This window comes from Felis catus, chromosome D2, assembly GCF_018350175.1.
Source record: "Felis catus isolate Fca126 chromosome D2, F.catus_Fca126_mat1.0, whole genome shotgun sequence".
Lineage (NCBI taxonomy): Eukaryota > Metazoa > Chordata > Mammalia > Carnivora > Felidae > Felis > Felis catus.
Genome location: NC_058378.1, coordinates 62,737,580 through 62,762,937, shown reverse-complemented (window position 1 = coordinate 62,762,937; position 25,358 = coordinate 62,737,580). Strand labels below are relative to the sequence as shown.

Genomic DNA, 25,358 nt, shown 5'->3' with positions numbered 1-25,358 from the left:
ATCTGAGCCGAATTTTGAAGGATGAGTAGATCTTGCAAAGACAGAAGAAACACAATGCACAAAGGCCTGAAAGTATGAGGGGCACAGAGCTTTCTCAGAATGAAAAGCGCTTCCATTTACCTGGGACTTCATGTGGGAGGAGGAGTGATAGGAGAAACAGCAAGAAAAAATTAAGTAGACCAAAAAAAAAGTAAAAAATTAAATGGACAAGACATGAAGGGCCTTTTACGCCAAGGCAAAAAGAATGGGCGTCAGAGTTTAGAGCCCCCAAAATAGATGGAACAACAGAATGTTAACCCGATGAAAGGACACCCCCAGCTGTACCAAAAACGATGGCACCTATGCACATCACATCCTCGCTTCCCCAGCAGGCTTGCGCACCTGGAGGGGCGTGGAAGCAGCTCATCTCCCCCGGGTCACACAGAACCTGCCCTCGGATGCTCCCTTGCTGCTGGGGGCTAGGGCCATGCTGCCAAGGGAGGATCCTGGACTCAGCACGTGGAGGGGCAGAAGCCTGTGGGCTTGGAACAGCAGGTAACCAGGAATGCGTCAGAATCCCTCCCACACCAGCTCTCTCAAAAAGGCTGGTGGGGGAGGGGGAGGGGGAGGCAGGTAGAGAGGAAGAGATGGGGGGGGGAGGACAGGAGGACAGAGAAAAAGGAAATGAGCAGGAACAGGAGAAAACTGGAGGGAGGTGCCCTACACACCCACCAGGGTGAGAAAACTCAGAGCTCCGCTGGCCGCTTCTCTCAAGAAGAAAACAGAAGTGGTCCCCACTGCTGTGCCACTGCCACTGGGAACCGGCGTGGAGCACCTCCCCACGGGCTGCTAGTCTCCGTGCCCACGGCCTGCTGGCAGGTGCTGGCGTCTACGCGCTCTGATTCACAACGCCCTCCGCATCCACGGAGCACGCAGCTCTGCTGAGTCCCCCCCACGCACACAGCCCCTCACCCCAGCCACCCCTCCTGCCCCCGCCTCCTCCCCATCCCCCGCCTCCTCCCGGACCCCTCGTGGCCATCCTAGTTAGGATCAAGCTGGGGGAGGAGATCCAGACCTGGTTTCTGAGAGGCTTGATTGATGAGGCTTCCCAGATAAAATACAGGACATTCAGTGGAATGTGGATTTCAGATAAATTATGAGCAAATGTGCTTATATTTTTATTTGCTAAACCTGGCACTGCTGTGGCTGATGGTTCAGGTATGCAGATGCCTCCTACTTTTGCTCCAGATTCCTCTCCCAAAGCTATGGATGAGGGTGATGATGAGGATGGCGATGATGAGGATGGCGATGATGAGGATGGCGATGATGATGGCGACGATGATGACGGTGACTCATGTTTTGAACCATGATGTGCCAGGCACTCTGCAAAGCAAAGTGCACGCCTTATTTCATCAAACCCTCAGGGCGACCCTATGAGGACAGTATTATTACTATCTCCATGGTACAGACGAAGAACCTCAGGCTTAGAACTTATCTGAGGGCACACAGCTAGGACGTGGGAACCAAGATTGGAACCAGGACAGACAGGCTCCAAAGCTATGACCTCTAGCGCTAAGCTCCCCACCACTCTCTCCAGACGCACGGTGGATTCGGAGCTAACAGGGCAAAGCTTTGATACGCTGAAATTACCACCTTTCAGTTTGAAACCACTGGCCCAGGAGAGTCCTGAAGGGCTTCTCCTCATGTACTTACTCCTGTGTGGCACGCTTCCAGCCACACCCCTGTACTTACTCCTGCGTGGTACCCTTCCAGCCACACCCCTGTACTTACTCCTGCATGGTACCCTTCCAGCCACACCCCTGTACCTTACTCCTGCGTGGTACCCTTCCAGCCACACCCCTGTACTTACTCCTGCGTGGTACCCTTCCAGCCACACCCCTGTACTTACTCCTGTGTGGCACCCTTCCAGCCACACCCCTGTACCTTACTCCTGCGTGGTACCCTTCCAGCCACACCCCTGTACCTTACTCCTGCGTGGTACCCTTCCAACCACACCCCTGTACCTTACTCCTGCGTGGTACCTTTCCAGCCACACCCCTGTACCTTACTCCTGCGTGGTACCCTTCCAGCCACACCCCTGTACCTTACTCCTGCGTGGTACCCTTCCAGCCACACCCCTGTACTTACTCCTGCGTGGTACCCTTCCAGCCACACCCCTGTACCTTACTCCTGCGTGGTACCCTTCCAGCCACACCCCTGTACCTTACTCCTGCGTGGTACCCTTCCAGCCACACCCCTGTACCTTACTCCTGCGTGGTACCCTTCCAGCCACACCCCTGTACCTTACTCCTGCGTGGTACCCTTCCAGCCACACCCCTGTACTTACTCCTGCGTGGTACCCCTTCCAGCCACACCCCTGTACCTTACTCCTGCGTGGTACCTTTCCAGCCACACCCCTGTACCTTACTCCTGCGTGGTACCCTTCCAGCCACACCCCTGTACCTTACTCCTGCGTGGTACCCTTCCAGCCACACCCCTGTACCTTACTCCTGCGTGGTACCCTTCCAGCCACACCCCTGTACCTTACTCCTGCGTGGTACCCTTCCAGCCACACCCCTGTACCTTACTCCTGCATGGTACCCTTCCAGCCACACCCCTGTACCTTACTCCTGCGTGGTTCCAGCCACACCTCATGCTCTCCCAGCCCCTGCTCTGAGCGCACCTCACACTCGAAGGACAACTTCACATCAGTCATATACACCTTAATGTGTATTTGTGTTCGGTGTGACCTCTCCCAGACATCTGAACGTGGGGCTGCCTAATAGAGAATACAGATATTCACCATTAAAAAAAGCTCAGTCACTAGTGACATTTTGTATCAAGAAAGGGCTTTTCCACTCACTCAGCCCCATTCCTTACCCGGAGGCAGCAGGAAAGGGGAAGAGACCCAGAGGGCTCCTAAGTGTCTCAAACAGCACTTCCCCAGAAAGGAAGAGGGATGGGAACAGAATAGCTAGGAAATGGTAGGGAGGGCGAAAGCGAGGCAGGAAAACAGGTCAGAAGGAAGAGTGGTGTGGCATTCCCCAGGCCAGACAGGTTGGGTGATTTTTAAGTATCAGTTACATGCTCTGATTGATGGAGCTTACTATCCAGCTGGGAAAGACAGACCACCTTGATGGAGGGAGGATGTTAAGCAGGGTTGGGGTGGGTGGATGGATGGATGGACGGACAGAAGGGTGGGTGGGTGGGTGGATAGATGAATGAAAAGCCTGAGAAAGGGATGGATTTGTGGTTCTGAGAGAGACCGCCGAGTACATGGGGCTCGTGCCAGGAGCCTGGGTCCTTTCCATCAGGTACGTGAAAGGTTCAAACACAAGGAGAAAGGAAGAGGGATGGGAACAGAATAGCTAGGAAATGGTAGGGAGGGTGAAAGCGAGGCAGGAAAACAGGTCAGAAGGAAGAGTGGTGCGGCATTCTGAATTCATCAGGCTCCCTCCCAAGGTTCCTGAACCTTCCAGGCTTGTTATACCAGGGTAGAGCCAGCCCCATGGAGACCCCAGATTTTCATCTCTGCAGTTTACTGAGGGTGGGTGTTCTAGAGCTCACGACGATCAGTTATTCATCACTTTATTTGCCCAGAATGCTGGCTGCAGGGGTGAGTAAGGCAGATGTTTCTGCAGCCTGAGTCTGCAGCAATTGGCAGTTCCTGTGCCTCCCCACCCCAGCCCCAAGCTGGTCACCGCTGGTCCTGTCGCCCCTTCCCGGGGGATGCCTTCCCCCACAAAACTGAGACCCGGAGAGCACTCCTACAGAGTCCCTGTTGCCTCCAGGAATGCCAGACCCCTGCTCAGAGCTTCACTTCCAGAGACACAGTGCCCTCCTCCCTGACCTCCTCTCACCACAGACAAGCTGACAAGCAGGGTCTGCAAGAGAATCAGAGCCAGACACCCCTCCAGGGACACCCCGTGCCATGGGCCACCTGTGATTGCCCACTTTCATTCCGTCTGCATTCACTCCGCTGCCACAGCTGTGCTTCTCCCCAGGACTGCCTACCCACCCCCACCAGCACTGTAGGACCTCACTGCCACCAGGCAATGAGGAGCAAAGTGTCAGGAGGGGGGTCAGCCAACCCCAAAGAGAAAGCAGAGTCAGCAAAGAAACCCACAAGAGGAGAAGCAAACATCCATGCCACCTCAGCTCTAGCAGGTCTCAATGGGGCAGGTGCCAGCCCCCAAGGACATCTGGAAGAGGGTGGGGACAATGCCAGTGATGCCGGCTGGGAGCAGGGGTGCTAAGTCCTTCAGTGCTCATGAAAGACAGCACCAGAAAGAATTTCTTTGCCCAAAAAGTCAATGTGCCCTCTATTAAAAAAAAAAACAATCTTGCATGTAGTCATGTCTTCTTTCTAGGCATTTATAAGTTTTGTGAGGGCGCAGAAGTGGGGAGGGTGGGCCAGGGATAGAGTCAGCAGGTAAGGAATTCCAATAAACTGGGGGAACAGTGTTGGGCCCAGGGTCTCAGGACATGCAGGTCAAACAGAAGGAAGAATGTCCCCTGGGTCTGGATGTGCAGGATGCCAGGTGCAGGTGACCCTTGCAGCTGCTGCCTCCCCATCCTGGCTGGGCAGGGAGGGTGTATTAAAGGCCCACGGCCCTGTGATCTCACTCAAGAAAGGCACTGGTGGATGGCCCTCACAGCCTCTGCCACTAAAGGATTCCCTTGGGGCCAGGGAGCAGCAGACGTGTTGTCAAAGGCGACACCAGGGATGACCAGTGCGCCCACGCTTGGACTCGAGTTGTGGCTCCCTTTCTCTCTGCCTCGCAGACACAGGCTGTGTGCTGCCTCCACATTCCTGCAACACTCAGTGTGGTCCTCCTCCACAGCTGGCCTCTCACGGCACGACCACTATCCATTCACTGCCCACCTCTCTACTCATCAACACCAACATTTCCTGAGTTACTCTCTAAACAAATGCCTGGTGCCATGTATGTTCGTGGAACGGCCCACTGAATCTCCACAAAAACCTCCTACAATAAGCATCATTACCATCATCCCCATTTTACAGATGAGCGGCCCGAGCAGCAGAGTGAGTCCAAGGCTGTCCAGAGGTCCCACAAGCAGCCAGCATCGAGCGGGGCTGACCAGCTCTAAAGTCTAGTGAGGGACCACTGTGCCACTCTGCCACCCGGCGGTCTGTGCCAATGCACGGGGGCCAGGACTCCCAGCCTACACTATCTCTTATGGCAGCCAAGCTGACTGAGGTAGGCCCATCCCAGGCCTTGCCAGGCGCTGAGCCAGACCCTGTGAATCCCAGGGCTAATCCACCCCAGAATTACCAGTCTTATATAACTGGCTTCCCCATCTCTTCCCAGCTTGGATGGTTTGGCTGGGATAAGAGTCAGGCAAACATCAGCTGGCACCAAAAGTTACCCACAGCATAAACACAAGGAGCCATCACAACAGCACCAAGGCAAAAGAATAAAAATACCTTTCTCTCCCATTTTCAGGCATCCTGTCCTCAGGGCTTCATGTTGGGAGCAAAATCATCCTGGAAGCTTCCCTGAAGCACCAGGTAGGTCTTGGCTGCCTCTTCTCTTCTACTTCTCCATAAACAAGCAAGTGGGAGGGCCAGCAGGGGTCAGACAATTGGGGCTCCCTTCTAAGCATCCGTTATTTCTGAAGGAAGGGCACGGAGACTCTCAGGCACTCTCGCCCTTAGAAGTACATGCTGTCTCTAAGACCAAGGGGCAAACAGAAGCCCAAACTTACGCTTCCTATTTGATGACTATGCCCAAACAAGAAAGGCTTTCTCTTTCCAAGACTTCCTCAGCTTTCTGAACCCTTCAAGACTCAGCTCCAAGGTCACCTTGATTTGACTAGTCTACTGCGGGGAATGTGGTGGGTAGGGTGAGAGTAACTGTCCCTACCACTGGGACCTTCAGGGTCTTCCTCTGAGCTCTGTAAGGACCTGAGCTGAAGCATGCTTAGATGTCCTGGGTAAGCAGATTCCCTAGAATACTGGCTAAAAGCCAGTGACCCCCAGACTGGTGGTGATGCCAGGGAGGATCTGAATAGGTAAGATCCTGGGCCAAGACTAAGCAAGATCTGGAGTGGAGAGAAGACCAGAGGCTGCCTACATCCACCCTCAAGATTGGCACCCAGCTTGCTTCAGGGCCCAGAGCCAGGTCCCTTCATCCCAAGCTCCCTCTGGGTACTGAACCCAGGGTATCTGAATTTCCTAACCAGGGGTCAATTTAGAATTCTCCTCTGCCTCGCTGTCCAGTCTCCTAAGACTTTAGCAACATGAAAGCACTGGATGAAGTTGCACCCCCTACAATCTGTCCAGCAGCCCCCACCCTCCTCTCAGGCAGCATCAGAGGCAGGATGCACGAACCATATTAGTGCCTATGGGAGTCATTTCTTGAGGGCTCAACCCAAGATCCTTAACCCTCTGTCCGTAAGTAGAATATGAGAACCGAAAGTACTTTTCAAAATAATAGCTAACCTGCTGAGCACCTCCAAGATGCAGGCTTTCTTCAGCCTTGCGTGGACACCTCCCAACAACCCCACAAGGTAGTTACACATTTACCCCCTTTTGATAAGGAAGGAAACTAAAGTCACTGAGTCTAAGGAGCTGGCTCAGGTTCACAGAGCTGATAAGAGGAGCAGTCCAGGCCATGCGGCCCCAGGCTTGGCCTTGTATTCTTTCCTTCAGCAAATATCTATTAGGCACCGAGCAGAATCAGCATGCAGATTTTGTTTTCCAAGTAAACAAACTGCTTTCTGGGGAGGCCGTTTCTTCTCACAGTTCAGGAGATAAAGAACCAGAAAGCTTGCGATCACAAAGTGTCTCCACCACCTTGCTTTGCTGAGTTTCCCCATCTCTGTCACACTCCCCACCACAGGCTGCACCATGTGGGAGCTGGAAACAAAATGGACCAATGCTCGGTCCTCGTGGAGCCTGCATGCCCATGGGAGGGACAGCCAATAAGTAACAGGCAGTACTAAAATGGGTAATATGCAAGAGGGTTCCTGAGGGAAACGAAAGCAGGGAAAGAAGGTGAATGTGAGGAGAGATACACAATTGTAAATTGGGGGCCAAAGGCAGGCCTCCCTCAAAGGCAATTTTCAGTAAAAAAAAAAAATTCTCATCTCCTTTCAGAAGGAGGTGAGAAAATGAAACATGCAGCTAGGTAGGGACAGAGCATTTCAGAGAGAGAGAGAGAGAGAGAGAGAGAGAGAGAGAGAGAGAGAGAGAAGAGTCAGTGCAAAGGTCCTGAGGCAGGAGCATTTGGGATCTATAGGGGAACAGAGATGCCAGTGCAGCTGGACCGAGTAAACCAGGGGAGCAAGCAGGAGGTAAGGTGAGCATAGTGACAAGGGCCAATCATGAGGCCTGGACGGTTACAGTAAGGACTCTGCCTTTACATTCTGATCAATCCTATCATTATGGATGAAGAAACTAGGCTCAAAGAGGGCCGGTGGTCTATTAAAAACCACACAGAGCTCGTGTTTAAACCAAGGCTACGAAACAAAATCAACCCTAATGGGTCATCCTATCAGACAGTGACCCCAAGGCCTTTTCCTCATGGCCACAACCTCTTCCACTTGGCAACCCCATCCACCTCTGACTTGAAACAGCTACAGTTATGAACTGACACAAAAAGGCAAGCTGGGTGGTACACAGTGGGAAGGCTGACACTGCAGGCGGGGGTGGGGGAGGATGGCAGAGATGGGCCTCTCGGAGCCAGAAAGGGACATCAAGGTGCTAGAAACTGGCAGTGGTGAGCTTTCTGGGGCTACTTTATCTCTGGGGCTGTAAAAAGAAACCGCCTCTCCAGAAAGTGGGTTTGTTTACTTGGAGAACATCCCCAGGCTGGTTCATGAGCATCTCACCATGCATGTGCTACAAATAAATAACTCACATTTCCCATTTTAAAGCAGGAAAACACGACCCACGGAGTACAGCATGTGTTACACCCACATGTGAGTGCGTCTTCCTCCCCACAGAGCTCAGGGATCCAAGGTGGCATTCACGGGAAGGTGTGCTATTTTCCCCTCGCGCTGTCCCTCCTGCTCTCTGCTCCCCAAGGTGCCCAACCCAGGCTCCCGCCCCATCTCTGAGGGGGCCTTCTGGAAGGTATTTGTTAAGGCCCTGTCTTTGCCTTCCTCTCGCTGGCTCCCGAGGCCAGCTCTCAGCAGTATTCTGGAACTCTCAACAATAGCTCACCTGCCGTTTGCCTGCCTCCTCATGGAGCCAAACCTCACAAGAAGTCTCTAGAGAACCGAGAAGTCCACAGCAGGAGAGAAGCCACAAGAATTCATGGACTGAGGCCTCAGAGCAAACAGCAATGGCGGCTGGCATGGCTATAGTTGAGCACATTCTGTGCGCCAGGCACCATTCTGGAAACCTCACATGCATCGGCTAGTGTAGCCCTTACCACAGCCCTGTGAGGTAGGTTCGGTGATAATCCCCATATTACAGATAAGAAAGCTGAGGCTCAGGGTTGGTTAACATTGCACGGGGTCATATTCACCCACTGTAAGCATCAGAACTGAGATGAGCCCAAGTAGTCCAACTTCTGAGTCCACAGCCTCCACAGACTCTCTAGGGAAAGGGAGATGAGACTCAGTGGGCTGAAGAAAGAAGCATTGTACACGGGACCAACTAATAAGTCCTGACGGGGCTTACGCCACCCCTATGCCGCTTCATCAACCGCCCGGGGAAGTTACCCTCTGCTCCTCTGGGAACACTCTATTTCATGTTTTACCTATGCTCACCAAGCAGTTCCGGCATGGCTTATTTGTGTGCCTATCTCTTCCAGGACTAAATCGTGAGCTCCTTAGGTCCTGTTCTAGTCTATTTGTAGCCTATTGAGAGGCACTGTGAGGGCTCATGGTAGTAAATATGTGCTGAGTGAATTAATGAAAAACATGTGTGAATGAATGAATGAACCTGGCCAGGTCCAGATATTTTAGGTGTCTCCTTTAGAAACTCTAAGACAGAACATCACAACATCCAGGTCAAAGCTTCCAATCTGCCTCCCACACAGTCCCACAGCAGGACTGAAATAGATACATACATATGCTCTCTCTTTTTTTTCCCCTTTTATTGCATTTAATTCCATGTTTCAGTTTAATTAAAAAAACACAATAGCTTAAAGTGTTGGATCCTGATGCACTGTGCTATTCATGAATATTTATCACTCTGGGCTACATAAAATTGAATAATTATTAGCAATTAAAGGAAGGTCAACAGAAATCTTTCTGGAACTCTCCACCAAGGGGAAGGGGGAGAAATGGGACACTTCAGTAGAGAGCCTTGGGCAAGGACTCCGCAGGAAAGAGGAAAGTCTTGGCTGACAAGGCAAAAACCCATCCAAGCCCCTGAAGAAAGTTCCAGAAGAGTTTGAAGCAGGTCTGTTCTACCTGCAAATCATTTATTTAGATGAGGAAAAAGTGGGTGTGGTATTAAAAAAGTATCAACATGACAGCACAGGGTCCCAGGAGATGACTGGAAAGGATGTGAGCCTTGGCCAACTGACTCCACCTGAGTGCTTCCTTCTCTACTACTCACCTTAATGTGTTCCAAGACAAGTAAGTCTGGTAAAGAAAGCACCCAGCAACGCTCCTGATACAGAGACAGTGCTCAGGAAATGGTGGGTTCCTTCATTTCTCGTTCAAGATGGATAAGGTTCTCACCAACCCTGATTGACTCAACAGCTTTCACTTCTCCACAAGCAAGAGAAGCCTGTTCTCATCCCATTTAACTTCTACTTTGGAAGGAAGTCTGAAGGTGGATTCCAAAGTCCTCTGCACACCCCAGGACAGCCACCTAAAAAGCTCCCCTGAGACTCTGCTAACCACTTCTCCCCAGGGTAAAGTCTCTCCTTACAGCACAACAAAAACAGCTTCTGCAATTCCTCATCTCCCATCAAACTTTTATCCAGAAGGCTATAAAGAACAATTCTTGCCTTTTTCTGCCCAGAAGCTCTTCAAATACTAAGAGCTCTGGACCCCCAGGTTTCTCTTCTCCAGGCTAAACGAACCTATCTTTTTTAATAGTTTATTTTACAGTAGGGTTCCAATGTCCTTCCCTGGCTTGGTCTCTCAGAGAAAGATAATCTGATTTGCCTTGAGCCCTCAGACCTGAGGGTACCCAGTGCAGCTGTGCCCTCGGTGGGAGAGCAGAGCAGGACCTCACTGTGGGCACGATGCTGTTAGTTCAGAGAATATAAACTTAGGGAAATACCAGAGCTCACTGTCGAAGCATTTTGAGCACATCACCCATTTTTTCAATAACATATTTTTGAGCACACGCTCCAGGCCAGAGACTGCTGAGGTAGACAGGGTCCCTGCCCTCAGGAGGCTGTGGGAGGCACAACTCCAGAGCACACGTGACCCAACTAGGTTGAACCCAGAAGAAGGGTCAGAGGCAGGTAAAGCACTAAGTCTCCTGTACTCTCCAGCACTGAATACTCTCTCTCATCCTAAATGGTGCTCTTGTCCCCAAGCACTGACTCTACCCTACTTTTACCAGGTCCCGATGGCTGTTAATCATCACCTCTTTTTCAGCAATAGCATTCACGTTCACTAACACTGATGGAGGGCTTACTATGTGCCAGATACAGCCAAGCACTTTACACGTATGAACTCATTAACAGCTGCTTCTGCAGGTCTGAACTTGGCCTCTGAAAGTCACTAGTGTGGACCAGGTCTAGTCAACCCAACTAGTCAACCCCACGTAACAGAGTCACCTCACTTCAACAGGGTCCACTATTACTAAAGTACCATTACTATTAAGCATGCCACGGTCATGTACCACCATCCAGAAGGCCACCTGAGGTCAGAACGTAGGAAGACGTGAAATGTTGAGACCCATCCTTGTTGATTCTCAAAGTATGCTCAAGGGGGTCTATCAATGCCCAGTTAAGGAATTTAATTTTGGCATCCTCACGTTTTTCTAAGACCAGGCACACGTGTCTACAAGTGACATCAATTACATCACTACTAGAATGTTACTAGGAACTAAGAGCACCTACTGCTTTAAACAAATGTCTGGTCACGCAGCACCCCTCCTACTTTAAAATGTTGCATACAACAGAAAAAGTTAGAAAATCTCAGAGCTGCAAGCAATTTCAATGGTCCTCTTTGCTAAACATGCACATGCATGTGCACACACACATGCGCGCGCACACAGACACACACACACACACACACATACTGAATGCTTTGTCTCCAGGAATGGGGATTGGATAGTGCTGACTCATCCACACTTTTCTCCACAAGGTCATACTCAGAGGACATGAGCTGTAGTCCTGGGGTGGGAAAAAGGTTACTGCCTGTACAGAACAACAGGAAAATGTCAGATAAGGACCTCATTCCCACCACACCTTGCTCCCTGAACTACCCCTCCAAGGGCCAGTCCTAGGGACCAGCAGGTAGTTTAATGCTTCAGTAATGAATCTGATGACTCATGGGCCTTCAGGCAGGCACCTTCTCACCCTACCCTTCAGCCTCTTCCTCAAAAAAAATTTCCTGCAACATAATAAATACACCAGGTTCCCGGGCAGGCTATGATAGATTGGCTAATGTTAGGGAAGCATCCGAATGTATTAAAACACTGCAAAAACACATTTGCATTCATCTTTCAAAGACTAAAAAACACTTCTTTATTCTGTTTCTTCTTTGGCGCTTTTTTTGTGGTTGTTTTATATTGTTTTCACCTTAAATGGAACCATCCTAATTCAATCAGGACTAGAAAACCAAACAATAGCCTCAGGATAGACTTTGCAAAAGAGGAAGCAAAACCGACAGGAGAACGGAGCCAGCTGTGGAAAGCTCAGGCAGCACAGCAGCAGCAAGGCTTGCAAACACACCTAGGCCTGGTCCAGGATAGAGGCCTTAGTCGCCACAGATAAGCTTGGCTTGTCACCACAAAAGGTTGGGCTTGTCTAGGGTGAGGAGTGGTGGGTGCACCCTTCACTCCAGGCTGAAGCTTGCTCATCCCTCTTATTCCATGTGTACCAGTGACTGTTGACTGGTCATTATTTGCAGAGCATGGACACCAAGACACCAAGGAGGCACCGACCATGCCCATTAATCTCATTCCCTAGCCATTGTGATCTGACTGACCATGTCAACCGGCATTGTGTAAAAACTGAATTAAAATGAGAAGTGGCCCACAGCAGAGAAGCCTCATATGATCTGGATAGAAGGAGAAAGAAGATACCTACCACCATTCCCCCCTGTAGAGAGCATTATGAGACTGAGCTCGAGTCCACGATTAAGATTATGACTGAATTAGAAACAGAGATTGAAAAAGAGACAGGAAGAAAGAAACAAGAGATGGGGAGACATAGGAAAGAACAGGGTCCTAAAATCCATAAGAGGACTTTACAATAGCTGCTCCCTTCCTTTCAGGTCTTCCTTTATTTACTCTCCCTCTGAGTACAGCAGAAAGAATAAGCTCTGGTTCCAGAAGACCTGGGTTCTCACCCAACCTCCAGCCCTCATTAGCCATGTGACCTATTGATCACAACCTACCTCAGCTCTCAGGGTGCCCGAAACATAGGAAGCACTTAGGAAATTCCTCTTGTATTCTTTTTTTAGCATACTTCATCTCCTTCTCTCTCTTGCCTCTCTGATTCTTACTCATGTTATCATCATTATTCCTCCCTCCTATAGATTAGCTTTTACTTTTTCCATACAATCAGAGATAATCATCAAATGTCAGACTTGAAAAAGAGACTTTTATCCCTAACCTGGATATCTATAACCACCTACAGCAAACATGATGATTCACTGTGAACTATTAAATGTTTTCCACCGGACTCAGGAACAAGCAAAAGATGTCTGCCATCATTGCTTCCACTCAACACTGTAGGGAGGCTATAACCTGTGTAATAAGGCAAGAAAATGAAATAAAAGGTACAAATAAAAGAAAGAAAACATCCTTTCATTATTCATAGATGATACGACAGTATGCAAAGAAATTTTAGAAGAACCTAACATACTACTAGCAACAAACAATTAGAAAATTAACTTTTGAAAATTTCACTTAAAATAGCATCAAAAAAGCATCAAACTGCTAGAAATGAACATATTAAAAGATTTCTAAAATCTTTCCACTAAAAATTGTGGTACACTGCTGAAAGAAATTAAGAAAAAACAGTGTCAATATTCTCCAAACCGATCATTGATATAATGTAATCCTAGCCAAAAATCCTAGCAGCCTTTTTTTTTGTATGAAAATTGGCAAGCTGATTCTAAAACATATATGGATTTTACATATACATATAATGTAAAGGACCAAGCACCAAAACAGTCATGAAGAAAACACAAAAAGCTGATGAACTTAAATTACCAAATAATAAAATAGATAATAAAGCTATAGTATGAAGACAGGTAGCACCGGTGTTAGGATAGCAGAAAAAAAAATGGAACCAAATAGAGAACTCAAAACCTGCCATACACAAGACCCCTGATTTGCAATAAACATACCCTTTTCAGTGAATGACAATGGGTCATTTGGAGTTACATATGAGAAAAGGAAATAAATTTGACCCCCTTCTTCACATCAGACACTCAGCACACACAAAAAAAGAAATTCCAGGTGAATCACTGGCCTAAATGTAAAATGTAAAACAAAGCATGTCTGAAGAAAACATAGGAAAGCATCTTCCTGACACAGGAATGAGCAAAGATTTTATAACCTTAAAAGAAAAAACTTAAAAAGTTAACTTCATTAAAATTAAGAGCATCCCATTAATAACAAAGCAAGCCACAAACTGGAAAAAGGTCTGAATAATAAATATAGCAAAGCACTTTAATCCAGAATATAAAGAACTCCTACAAATCCACGTGAAAAACAGATAATATAAAATGGGCGAAATATCTGAATAGGTGTTTCACTAAAGATTATATCCAAATGACCACTAAACATGAAAAATGGTCAACATCCATAGTCATCAGATTAAAACCCACATGGCATATACCACTACACATCCACCAGAATGGCTAAAATAATTTTTATTTTTTTTTTTATTTTTTTTTTCAACGTTTATTTATTTTTGGGACAGAGAGAGACAGAGCATGAACGGGGGAGGGGCAGAGAGAGAGGGAGACACAGAATCGGAAACAGGCTCCAGGCTCTGAGCCATCAGCCCAGAGCCCGATGCGGGGCTTGAACTCTGGGACCGCGAGATCGTGACCTGGCTGAAGTCGGACGCTTAACTGACTGCGCCACCCAGGCGCCCCTAATTTTTTTTAATTACAAATATCAGGCCTTGGCAAGGAAGTGGCAAAGCGGGAAGTATCATACATTGCTAGAGGGAGTGTAATCAGTGTAACCATTTGAAAAATTGGAAGTATCTACTAAAGTCTATGTTATGATCCAGTTATTCTACCCTTGGATATATATCAAGAGGAAGTAGAGCATATAGCCACACACACACACACACACACACACACACACACACACACAAAATGTAAAAAAAGTTGTGATGTAGCCAAAAACTGAAACGATCCAGATATCCCAAACTTTAGAATGGATGAATAATTTGGGTATATTCCTACACTGTAATACTTTACAGAAATAAAAGAAAGCAAACTGAAGCTATATACATCAATATAGCTAAATATCAATATACTTGTATCACTAGGGATAGATCTCACACAGACTTCAGTGAAAAAGGCCAGACACAAAACAGAACATACTATACATACTAGTTGTCTATTACTATTGAATTACACCAACACTTAGTGCCTTAAAACAAGAGACATTTATTGTCTCAACCATTTCTGTGGGTCAGGAATTCTGGTGCACCTTAGCTGAGTCCTCCAGCTCAGGGTGGGTCCCAAGGCTCTGATCAAGGTGTCAGCCAGACTACAGTGATCTCAAGGCTTAGCCAGGGGAAGATTTGCTTCCAGGATCACCCATATGGTTGTCGGGCCAAAGGCCTCAGTTCACCAGATGTTCCCCAAGAAGGCACCTCCCAACATGGCGGCTTGCTTCACCAGAACAAGAGCCAGAAAAGGACCAGAGAGAATGTAAGGAAAATTCAAGTTAGAGTCTTTTGTAACCTAATCATGGAAGCGATATTCCATCATGTGTGTCATACCTTATTCATTAGAAGCAGGTTACACAGGCCAGTCCACATCCAAAGGGAAGATATTATACAAGCGCATGGGTATCAGGAGGCAGAGATTGTTGGGAGCCATCTAAGAAGCTGCCTACAACACTGTATTATTCCATTTATGTGAATTTCAAGAACAGGCAAAATTTGATATAAATCAAAATATTGATTACTTCCAGGGAGAAAGGCCATATAATGTGAAGGGATAATGAAGGAGCTTTCTGGAATGCAATGAATACATAGTTCTACAGCTTGACCTCATTTATGTGGTGGAGTGACATCAGCGTACTCATATGTAAAAAACTGAGATGAAAATCTGTGGACTCGTGGGGCGCCTGGGTGGCTCAGTTGGTTAAGCATCTGACTTCGGCTCAGGTCCCGATCTCATGGCTCATGAGTTTGAGCCACATCAGGCTCTGTGCAGACAGCTCAGAGCCTGGAGCCTGCATCAGATTCTATGTCTCCCTCTCTCTCTGCTCCTCACCCGCTCATGTTGTCTCTGTCTCTCAAAAATAAATAAACGTTAAAAAAAAACTGTGTACTCAGTGCATGTATTTTACACATCAATAAACACATGGGGAGAAAAGTATCTAGCAGCCCCTACCTTCTGCACTTTTATATCTGAGGATACAGAAATATGAACTGAATTCCTAAAGGTCAGAGTAACCTCCCTCACCTGGTCTGTGTGTGCCTGTCAATTCACATACACATCTGACTGAATCTCCCCTCTGGTAGTACCGTGTGAAGAGAACCATTTGCTCTTGGAGGCAGAGGACCACACCTGTTTAATTTGCTCTTATAGCCATAAAGTCAGGGTCACACTTGAGAAACGATCTCTAGGACTTGAGACAGTTCTCAGAAATCAGTTCTATGCTAGGAGTTACACTTCCTGGGCCCTTTTCACCTATGGAGACTGCAAATGATGAATAAAAATGCCAATTATCTTGATCCTTCTAATTCAAACTTTGAAACTCCTAGATGTGATCCAGGGCATAGTCAAAGTTTTGCACTGAGTTCAAAAAGTGTTAACAAATTATTGGAGGAAATACAAACAGTACATTTAACCCACTAAATTATAGTTAACTTTGACAAGATAGGCACGTGGTTAAGACTTTACAGGTGTTAAAAAAAAAAGGTTAGAGAGGGAGGGATCCAAAACATAAGAAACTCTTAAAAACTGAGAACAAACTGAGGGTTGATGGGGAGTGGGAGGGAATGGGAGGTGGGTGATGGGTATTGAGGAGAGCACCTGTTGGAATGAGCACTGGGTGTTGTATGGAAACCAATTTGACAATAAATTTCATATTTAAAAAAAAAAGACTTTACAGGTGTATCTCAGTGAATCTAAACATCCATGCCATGAAATAGGCAATAAGATTCATGCCCATTTTGTAAATGAAGGCATTTACACCTAGAGAATCTAAGTCAATTGCTCAAGATCAGTTAGCAAGTAAGAGGCCCAACCAGGATCCAAAACCGTCTCTATCTCACTCCTAAGCCTGGGGTTTTAACTAATTCATTATATGACTCCTCATGCATCCCTTAAAAAAACAAGCCACTTACTAGTTCTGTAATGTGCCAGTCATAAATGGTCCTGATGGAATCAATAAACGGCCCCCTTATCAGTCAGATTGAGACACTCTAGGTCCTAGAAAGAACAAGCTTAGATTGTAAGTGCATTTAATATGGTTTACTAATTAAGAACTGTACCTGTGTGCACACACATGCATACCACATGCACGCGCACATGCGCGCGCGCGCGCGCACACACACACACACACACACACACACACACACACACACACACCTGTCACAGTAAAGTATAATAGCAGAGCTCCAATCAGTATGAAGCTCACCTGAGATGGGTAACCTGGACTTTGGAAGCCAAGTAGGGACTCATCTACCCTATATCCTAGGAAAGCAATGATGAGAACTGAACTCAAGCAGCAAATACTCCTAAAAGCTCGGCAAGGTGGCACAAATGAAGAGCAGTAGGCTTCACTAGACCCATCTATCGCCCAAGTGAGGCACAAGGATAGGAATGCCCAGAGGTGGCCCATGGCACAGCACCTACAGCTCATAGAAACCTGAAGAGCATTAAGTTACCTGCCACTATCTTACACACTGGGACCAATTCTCCTAACAGAAAATGTTGTTGGACCACATAAATACAATAGGAAATCGCAATCGGCATGAACCACACCAACAACAGCAAACAAGCTACTCAACTAAACATGACTGGTGATTTCACTTGCAAGGGGAATTCTCTCCTAAGGCACACTTGTTACTTATTCGTTTATTTAGGAGCCAAAATCTGATAAGTCTATAAGAATATTTTTTAACGGTATAAAATCTAGCCAATTTTTTTTCCTATAAAACGAGCCACTGCATTAATTTTTGCAACAGATCTTCTAGCCTTCTTGGGCAAACCAAGGATGTTTTATACCAGATGAGAGTATCTTCTCTCTCTTGAGGAGTTTACAGTCCAGAGAGAGAGAAGGAGGGGGGATTGGTAGGAAAAAACAGGATCAAGGGAGGAGGACTGGCAGGAGTATTTCAGAAAAAGGGAGCAGACAAATGGAGAAGCAGGGTACAGGCACAGGAAAGCAGCTAGGGAAGAGGGTCACAGTCACAGGGCCCAGCAGACAAGCTCAGGCAGGTCAGAGCCTCTATGAGCACAGTGCGTTGTGTGTTTAAGCACACACAACTAGATGCAGAGCCGTGTCCCAAATTTAATAATACACAAAAGTCAGTTCCCACTCACTCTCCAATGCCTCCTCACTGAAGCACCATGTTTATTCTCTCCATATCTACCACAATCTTAACTATATTTTATTTGCTTAATAACTCTCTGTGTGCACACACAAAACTGTAAGCCACGTGAGGGCACAGACTTGTATGCTCCTACCTCCAACTCTCAGCTCTGCCTTTCCAGCTTTGTAACCTTAGGGAGGTTATTATTTAACCTCTCTGCTCTAATAGTTCATGAACATTTTATGAGAATCAAATGAGAAATACGTATAAAATCTAGGATAGGTCTCATTAAAAGTATTTTCCCTAATACTCAGCAAGAACAAAGAGGCCAGAACCCACATTCCGTAACCACTCGTCCTCCTTCTCTTAGGTGAGGTTTATTCTGGCAAGCCATGGTCAGACTCTCCATTCAAGGATCCAAACAGAAAAATCCTACATTCCTGCCACCAAATGGTATTTTGTTGGAATTTCATCCCCCTGGGCACTCTCATTCCTCTTCTCTCCTCTCTCCCTCCTCCTGCCTGATGCTATGATGCCACAATCCAGTCTCTGTGACTCGGGGGATGTTTCCATGGCGACAAGCAATGATGTCATAAAGGGGGGATTGTTACAGGGTTGAATGAAATCTGGCGCCAGATGCACCCTACCCCCTTATATAAGGCGGGGGGTGGGGTGGGAGACAAACCCTGTGGACACATCCCAGAAAATGGGAAACCGAATCACCCAAGGGATGGCGAGGGCTGACCAGAGGGAGAGAAAGTTCCAATCCCCTCCATACACCAACAGCCCCATTTGGAAAAGAACGGATTTAACAGACCTCACCAAGACAAGAGTCATTTTTCACCAAAGAAAATCAAAGGAGCGAACAAGAAGCAGTGGCTACCGGAGACTCCACCTTCTGGTCTAGGAAGACCCAAGCAGACAGTGGCTTCATCCATCAAAGCCCCAAGTGTATCAAATATTTACTGAGGCCACAGACTCTTTCCTACCAGAGCCTTAGACTGTCGTGTGCATCTGATTGCCCCAAAGACAGACCACTGGGACCTTCAGTGCAGCATGCCTTTTATCATAAAAAGTCTTAGCCAGAAAAATAGCCACCCCCAGCTTAATTCCTAGAGGAATTCAAACCACTTTGTTAAGAAAATCCCCAGAGGAGATTTTATACTAAGGAGCATCCCACAATGCTGCCTGCCATCTCTAGGTTCTCTAAAAGCAAGCCCAGCCTTGATGAAAAAAGAGTGCCTGACATCAGAGGAGTTTGGCTGGATGGCTGAAGAAACGAGAACTTTACCCCGAATCGCAATGCTCAGATGTACAGAAGCTCCTGTTTAACTGGAAGAACCGGATCGGGTGATCATCGTCCACAGCCAGTTCCTTCTCTATCTCCTGAAATTGCAGATTGAGTGAGTGCCACCAATTGTGAGTGTCAAGGAACGGGTCCTTCTCAATAAAATGTTTCCCTTGGTCCCACAGGAGGCTCTGGGTACCAATGGTTTTGACAGTGCATAGTTCTTTCTTTCTCTAGGCAGCTGCTTTTCCTGAACACTCTGCTCCTGGAGAGTTTGGTCCACAGCAGTAGCTAAATCCGTGTGCAGCGTGTACGTCCTCTCACAGCCTTCATCATTATTTATGAACTAACTTCGAAGGGAAGTCATTTCCATCCAGAAAACCTGACATATGCTTTTCCATACCCACCCATGCATAGAGATAAGAAAACTGTGCTCTTTTACTATTCTGGCAAGCAGGAGGCAACGTTTTCCAGATGCCGTTATGGGCAGCTCCGAGCCATCCACTGAGTATCCCAGAAAGCCAAAGGGCCCAAAGCCTCCATTCCTAAGCCACTCTCCAGTCCCCAAACATGTCACAATCTCTCATACCTCCTGACCTTGGCCCAGGCTGCCTCTTGGTAGAATGGCCCCACCCCCACCCTACCCTCACAGCCCCTTCAACCACAAGACCTGGGTCCAGGTCAAATGGCCCAGATCCTCCTCTCTAAATGCTTCCTAAGAAGGAGCCCCTCCCCCTCTACTGTCCATCCCCTCCAGTATTGTGGGGGCTCCCTGAGGGCGAGGACCAGCCCCTATTCAGTTCAGTGAATACTGGACTGCATCACATGCCCTGGCATCTGCAGTAGACAGAAGCCAAGACCCTTGTGCCCTGCAAATCTTCACTGCCAGCTTCAGCTCTTCCAAAATAAAAGCTGACTTTTAAAAGTAAGTGTCGGTGACTCAAGTGACTCATTTTATGGACAAGGGCCCCTTAATAAGATGAAACAGAAGCAGTGTGGTCAACTGAGAAGGCCTGGGACCCTGGAGACCCAAACGCTGGCTATGAGCAAACTGTTTATCCTCCCAAAGCTCCAATTTTCTCATCTGTAAAAGCAAGGAACGGTGGAAGTTTGGGCTCAAAGTCCAGTTCTAACATTCTAACTCATTGAAGCAGGATGTGGCATTTTCACATCCCGAAATAGGAGCAAGTTATACTTCAAGGATGATTCCTCAAGGCACTTCCCCGCCCTCCTAGGTTGATATTGTCCCTTTCAGCCTCCCTTAAAATCCTTGTCCTGTTTACTGCTCACAGTGCGCTCCTGGCTGGGGACGGGTGACAATTCCCCATGAAGGGCAGACTTTAAAACAAATGGAACCGCAGCCTAGTCAAGCTACCCTTGTTTATGCCTGGTCCCTTAAAGAGAGTTTGCCCCTCATCTTCCCAAACGCCTCTGAGCCTAACCTTGGCCAGGGTCCCCTCCCCCCAGCCCCCAGGCACCAGCAAAGCTTTTCCTGGGTCCACCTGAGCCTGGCTCATTCCGTTATTTTGCAAACGCATCTCTGTGTACCTGTATATTCTGTCATTCTCCTTGTCCATGACAAATGCCTGGTATAAAAATTACCTTCAGAGATGTGTTAAGTCAGGCAGCAAACACATCCAGAGGCCTGGGGAAGGTGAGAAGGCTGGAGATTGGTGGAGATGGTCTTCATTACTGTGCATCAGGAAAATAAAAGGAGAAAGGGGAGGGGGTGGGCGAGGGGTGTCAGGGTGAAGAAAAAACTACTGGTTCATTCACCAGCAGTGTGCATGTGTTGAAAGTCTATCCTGGTTGCTCAGCAACCAAGAAAAAGCATTTCAGAGAGCAAGGGGCTAATTGGATAAATGAATTAATTAGACATTTCCGGAGTCAGGCGGTAAATGACAGCAGGCGTGGGTGGCCAGATTTTTGGGTTTTTTGTTTGTTTGTTTGTTTGTTCCCTAAAGTGTCTTCCTATCCCTACCTGAGCTTGGGTCCAGCAAATTAGGGAGCTGGAGAGTGTGGGAGCTAGGTAACAATGTGTCAGAGATGCTGTCCGGGAGGGGCAAAGCATGGAGGGCAGGCTGCCTTGGGAAGGAAGCTGCAATAAATGACCTTAGAGGTCTCTTTCAACACTAACATTGGATTGGTTTTGCCAATGCAGGGTAGGGAGGGGGGGAAAAAGGAGTAAATCCCCACCCTGGCAGCCTGATGGTAACTAACAGCCGGCTTTCCCACATCGTCCTGTGGGGTTTCCCTTTGCTGTATTTAAAGCAAGCAGGTTCCCATGAAAGCCAATAGACGCGGGTTGTAGGGAGTGTGCGTGGGAAATAAGATGTTTGGTTGGTGATTGCTTTTTCCCCTTGCTCTGCTTTGCTCCCTCCCGTTGGCTTCCTTTAATTACAGCAGAACCCCACTGGTTGCTCTAATGATGGAGAGGGCCTGTGCAGAGCTCACGGTGGAAGGGAGGGACTGGGCAGGAGGCCCTCCTGCTGGAGGGGAGGGAGGGCCACGAGGGAGGGGAAGGCAGCCAGCAGCTGCCAGCGCCCCATCTCTGGAAAGGAGAGAGCTTCTGGTTTTGCTGCTGGAAACAATCTACTGGGAGCCTCCAGGGGAGCTGCCACACCTCTCTGAGCCTTTGTTTTCCCTCCCACCAAGAAGGGAGACCGGGTTTCCTGGTGGTTGCAGAAGGATTGATGCCTCTGCTAACTGTATCTCACCCTTGCCCACAATTCCTAAGGGGTGCCCACTGCCAACAAAAATAAAGCCAGCGGGATATGCAATGCCTCCATAATCTGGCCTCACCTCATCCCTCTCTCTCCTGGTTCTTACTTCTCACCTCTGACTCTTTATTCCTCCTGCTCCAGGCCTGGAAACACCAGAACTTCAGAACAAATGCTCAGTGAGGGCTTCTAGAGAACAGGATGGTCTCACTGGGGAAAGGTCCAGGGGTTGGAAATCCATCTCAGCCCTGGTGGGATCAGGAGGTGAACCTCACAATCCTGGGGCCTCACCCTCCTTGCCGGGAGCAGGTGGGGAAGCAGATTGAAGAGAGGCTCTCTGGCCCTGCCTGTGAGGAGCTCTCAAGTCAGCCCAGCCCACATGGGAGTTGTGGCTCTGTCAGTCAGCCGCTGTGTGACCTGAGCCAGGAATGCAACACCTCAGTGCCTTTGTTTCCTCATCCTTACAATGAGGCTCTTAATAGCAGATGCTTCAGAAAGGTTAGGATTAAATGAGATGCTGGATGCAGAGGGAACAGGTCAGCCCCTGGCACACAGGGAGAATACACTAAATGTTGTCCATGGTTTTTACAAAATTGCATCATTCTAGAATGAAAGAAAAGCCTATCTCCTCACCTCTACCCAGCCATTCGCTCTGGTTCTCTCAGCCCATCCCCACACCCAAACTCTACAACCCCATGATTTTCTAGGTCCTGAATATAGCAGACTCAGCGACCTGACATTTCCAAAGGGCATGTTGTTCTAGTTCATTACCTACTCTGTAGCTTATTAGCCACGTGACCCTGGCAATCTATGCAACCTCTCTTCATCACGGTTTCCTCACCTGTAAGCCCCAACTTGTAGCTTATTGGCAGAGGGAAATGAGACGGCAGGTACAACACTCCCAACACCCCCTCCTGACATACAGTAGACCCTCGGTGAATTAGATCGCCTCCCCCAAAGGCTTCATTTTGGGTGCCAATGTTGGTTTAACATTTCCATCTCTCTCTATTTACACGTACTTATCTTAGATTTCAAGTTCCCAAAAGACCAGATCAAATCTGAATTGCTCTTTACTCAGCATATGCCACAGCACTGAAGCACAGTTTGGAAGTTGCTCACAATATGTTCTGAACTACTGCAGGATGATATATATTATTTGTAAACACATAAAAGTGCCCACACCACAATGCATAGCTCATCATCATTCACCACGTATAATGACAAAGATAATAATGAATATAGGCGATAACCACTCAACTATAGAGTATGTTTGTTTCCTATCTCAGCTGCATAGAAACAAGTCTCCCATTAAAAAAAAAGGCTTAGCAGAGACAAAGTCCCAAGTACAAGACTGCACGGACATATCCGGCCAGCCCATCAGTGATCTGGCCTGTGGCCCCCATGCCAAGAGAACAAGTTGAGGGTGGAAGAAGGCACAGATCTCTGGGTGCAAGAAGCATGATTATTTTCATAAATGAAGAACATGGAATGTGAAGGGGGGATTGAAATGCAGCCCATTCCTCAGCTCTGAATATGATAAGCCTTCTCCTCACCCCCAACACCACAGCCCCCTATGGTGGAGGAAAGGAGAAGAGGGGGAGAGGTTAGGGATGGGGCAGGAGAAGGCAGGATCGAGGAACAAACTGGAAGCCCCCTTACCTGCTCAGAGGCTGACAAAGAGAATTGAGAGCAGTGGGAAGTCACTGATGCATAAACAGAGTTTCTGTTTGGGCAGTGAGAAAGCTCAGGAGAGGGACAGTGGTGACGGTTCTCAGCAATGTGAGTGTAATCAATGCCACTTCAAAGTGGTTCAAATGGCAAATGTTATGTGTTATACACACACACACACACACACATACATACATACGTGTGTGTGTGTGTGTGTGTGTGTGTGTGTGCGTGTATTTTAGAGAAAGAGAGCATGCAAGTGGGGAGAGCAGCAGAGGGGGAGAAAGACAGAATCCTAAGCAGGCTCCACACTCAGGGAGAAACCTGAACTGTGGCTCAATCCCATGACCCTGGGATCATGACCCGAGCCAAAATCAGGAATCAGACACTCACCTGACTGAGCCACCCAGGCGCCCCACCCCCCACTATGTTATATATATTTTTAAATCAATACATAAGATTTAAGGAGGGACAGGGGAGACAGTAGAGCTCTCCCCAATTCCCTGCCTCCTTAACCGAAGAAAACCCAGTATTAGAAGCATGGCCACCAGAGACATAGAAGCCAGCCTTTGGTCACAGCCCTCACTCTCACATCCCAGTGGTGTTCCGAGGCTTAGGGAGGGGTCAGAAAGGAAGCAAGCATCTCTGGCTAGAGGGTACCCTCCTCCTGCTGCCGCCCTCTTCCTGCTGCCAGCCCTGAAGGTGGACAAGTTAGACAAATGGGACTGGCTGAGATTTCCGGAGTCCCTACCCCTAAAATGCCTTCTGGGTGTACCATGGAAATGAAATCAGTACCTCAGAGAGATATCTGCACTCCTATGTTCTTTGCAGCATTATCCACAACATATTTCATCAACCTAAGTGTCCATCAAAGGACGAATGGATAAAGGAAACGTCGTATATATATATACCCACAATGAAATACTGTCCAGCCTTAAAAAAGAAGGAAATCCTGTCATTTGTGATGATGTGGATGAACCTGGAGGACATGATGCTAAGTAAGGCGGGGGCAGAAAGACAAATGCTGCGCGATCTCATGTGCAGAATTTCAAAAAGTCAAATTCATACAAGGCGAGAGTAGGAAGGTTGTCAGGGGCTAGGAGGTAGGAGAAAGGGGAGAGGTTGGTCAAAGAGTGCAAAGTTTCAATTATGCAGGATGAATAAGGTCTGGATATCTAATGCCCATCAGTGTGACTGTAGTTAATGATACTATATTACATACTCGAAATCTGCTAAGAGAATAGATCTTAAATGTTCTCTCCACCAAAAAAAGAAAAAGAAAGAAAAAAATATGGTAACTCTATGAGGTGATATGCTGGCTTGATTGTGGTAATCATTCCACAATGTATACATGTGTCAAAACATCACATTGTACACATTAAATATATGCAATTTGTATTCTTCAATTATACCTCAGTAAAGCTGGCGGGGTTGTGGGGGGGGGGGGGTAGGCAATAAAATGCAAAGGCCTCAGGAAAGGGAACTGAAGCACTACAGGACTGATGTTAGAACATTTTCCCAGGGCGGGGAGAAGGAAGACAGTAGAGGGTGCTCGGCAGAGAGGAGGCAAAGAACCAGAAAGGGGAACTGAACACACTTCCCTGGTCCCTTTCTTTTCTTTACTTCACTTTGAGGCAAACACTAGCCCAGCCCCAGGCCTGAGAGTTGACACAGACTCTGGGGTGTTTCGGGTGTCCTTCTGTCTCAGAAAATTTCATCCTCTCGCCAATTGCTAAAGCCCTGCCTTATTTGCCATAAATTCACAAGAAGCAGTGGGTCCCACCCAGTTCACAAGGGATTCAGGGTGGACCTGTTAAAAGCAAGATAAACTCTCAGTTAAACACACACACA

At 47.7% G+C, this 25,358-nt stretch overlaps 1 protein-coding gene and 2 long non-coding RNA genes across 4 annotated transcripts in view; 1 reads left to right on the top strand and 2 right to left on the bottom strand.

Annotated features, from left to right (window-relative positions):
* The window catches only part of SORCS3 (sortilin related VPS10 domain containing receptor 3), a 597,794-nt gene that overhangs the window by 554,598 nt on the left and 17,838 nt on the right, over nucleotides 1-25,358 (bottom strand). The window lies entirely within an intron of this gene.
* LOC109492675 lies at nucleotides 1,117-23,640 on the bottom strand. The gene is made up of 3 exons (XR_002146625.3): nucleotides 21,956-23,640; nucleotides 20,722-20,811; nucleotides 1,117-1,362 (listed from the first exon to the last, which is right to left on the bottom strand). It is a non-coding gene; the product is annotated as an uncharacterized LOC109492675 (long non-coding RNA).
* LOC111557116 lies at nucleotides 19,109-20,048 on the top strand. The gene is made up of 2 exons (XR_002736918.2): nucleotides 19,109-19,250; nucleotides 19,357-20,048. It is a non-coding gene; the product is annotated as an uncharacterized LOC111557116 (long non-coding RNA).